Raw genomic sequence first — 2,525 nt, 5'->3', positions numbered from 1 at the left:
TGTTTTGACTCTGCAGTAACTAGTCGAGTTTTGAAGTACAGAAGAACTAGGAGGTTATGGATTCATCCCATAAATAGCGACAGACATTTAGGAGAGTTTTTTCTTTATATGAACTTAAAAACTATCCTGAAAATTTTTATTCAGGTTACAGAATGAATCATAATACATTTCAGTATGTGCTGCAGAACATTCAAGACAAAATTTCTAAACAGAACACAAATTTTCGCAGAAGTATAACAGCAGAAGAAAAATTGTGTATAACGATAAGGTAAGATTCGTTAGTACACACTTTTTGGTTTGCAGTAGAACTTTGTACAGCATTCACTACCTCCAATTAATTGTAGTCATGCTTTTGTATTTTAAATTTCACAAACGCTTACCTCTGAGGGGCAGAGAGTTTATGGGACTCCTGACAATCATTAGGAAGTAATTAGCTTCTTCATTTTGGGTAATGTCTTGCTGTGCCGTCAACGAAGAATCGCAGAAATACTCCTTCAGAATTTTCCAACTTTTTTCTTCTTGGCAGTGGTGATGGTTCATCATGTGGAGCCACTGATGACCTTGTAAGATAGACAGATTGATAGGCGAAGAGTTTTGAGATAATGCCCTTTGACTTAATGGTTCTATTTCCACTGATCAGGAACTGCCACAGCATGACTTTACAACGCATTATAATCTGGTTGGGACACATTTCTGTCCCTCAGTGACACTCATATGTCTCCGTTTACAAGTAAATGCGAACTATTCAGTGGCGGCAATGCTGCGATCGCTGGCAAGCTATTGTTGTAAATGCATGTAAATACGGTAGATTAAATAAATGAAATAAAAGTGATTTCGCATGTATCATTATAATTAACGTAATTTTTCCTCACTGATTGTGAAATGTGAGGTAACACCTTAAAATAAGAAGTGTGCAGTCACACTTGTGATGAAAGCAGAAGGGAGACGTGTGATGCGTGTACTGCAGAAGCTGTAGTGCTGCCCCACAGGCTCGCGCCTGCGGTCGGCTCGCGCTGGCAAAATTAAACACTCGGGATGTCGCCGGCTCGGCTCCGGGAGGCTCACGCCGTGTCGGCGCGGCCCGGCCGCCAGTGTGAACGCAGCCGGCCCCGGTCTCTGGGCTCACTGTCGCGCATGACACATTAGTGGACCCCGTCGCAATTTCTAACTCGTTGGGTCAGCACTTTGCTGAGATTTCGAGCTCTTCAAATTACCCGCCAGCGTTTCTCCCGAAGAAACGTGCAGCGGAAGTGCGACCTCTTGCTTTCTCCTCTCAAAATCGCGAAAGCTACAATAGTTTTCTCCATGTGGGAACTCCAACATGCACTCTTCTACTCGCTCCTCCGCCCCAGGACCGGATGGTATCCACGTCCAAATGTTGCTGCATTTATCAACCCATAGTCTGCGTTACCTCCTTCGCCTTCATAATCGAATTTGGACCGACAGTACTTTTCCCAGACGACGGCGGGAAGCTATCGTCGTTCCTGTTCCGAAACCTGGAAAGGACAAACATCTCCCCTCTAGCTATCGCCCCATTTCTCTCACGAGTAGTGTCTGTAAGGTTTTGGAGCGTATGGTGAATTACCGTTTAGCGTGGTGGCTGGAATCCTGCAGTCTTAACACCTGCCCAATGCGGATTCCGAAAGCATCGTTCTGCAGTTGACCATCTTGTTGCTCTCTCAACTTATATCATGAACAATTTTCTCCGGAAACGCCAAACAGTAGCAATATTTTTTGATCTGGAGAGAGCATACGATACCTGTTGGAGGAGAGGCATCCTCTGCACACTGTTCTCTTGGGGCTTTCGAGGTCGGCTGCCCCTTTTTCTTCGCGAATTTATGGCAGAGCGCACATTTAGGGTGCGGGTGAACACTACTCTCCCGTACTTTCTCCCAGGAAAACGGGATACCCATCCATCCAATTATGGATTGTCTCCTTCCTGATGTCTCGGGCTCCCTCTTTGTGGACCATTTTGCGATCTACTACAGCTCTCAACGGACCGGCCTTCTTGAACGACGTCTTCAAGGATGTCTCGATCGCCTCCACTCTTGGAGCATCGAAACCGGCTTCCGTTTTTCTCCCAGTAAGACCGTTTGTGTTAATTTTTGGCGACGTAAGGCGTTTCTTGCTCCCTCCTTACATCTAGGTCCTGTCAACCTTCCGTTTTCAAACGCCGCTAAATTCTTGGGTCTTATGTTTGACAGAAAACTGTGCTGGTCCTCCCACGTTTCCTATCTTTCAGCTCGCTGTCTGCGATCCCTTAACACCCTCCGTGTCCTAAATGGTACCTCCTGGGGAGCGGACCGAGTGGTCCTTCTCCGCCTCTATCGCGCCTTAGTGCGCTCAAAATTGGACTACGGAAGCATAGTCTACTCCTCTGCTCGGCCGTCTATTCTCCGGCGTCTCGACTCTATCCACCACCGCGGATTACGTTTAGTGTCTGGAGCTTTTTACACCAGCCCTGTGGAGAGACTTTATGCTGAGACTGCTGAACCTCCGCTGTCCAATCGGCGAGCAGTCCTTCT

This window comes from Schistocerca piceifrons, chromosome X (assembly GCF_021461385.2).
Source record: "Schistocerca piceifrons isolate TAMUIC-IGC-003096 chromosome X, iqSchPice1.1, whole genome shotgun sequence".
NCBI classification, from domain to species: domain Eukaryota; kingdom Metazoa; phylum Arthropoda; class Insecta; order Orthoptera; family Acrididae; genus Schistocerca; species Schistocerca piceifrons.
This window is presented reverse-complemented; position numbering follows the sequence as displayed.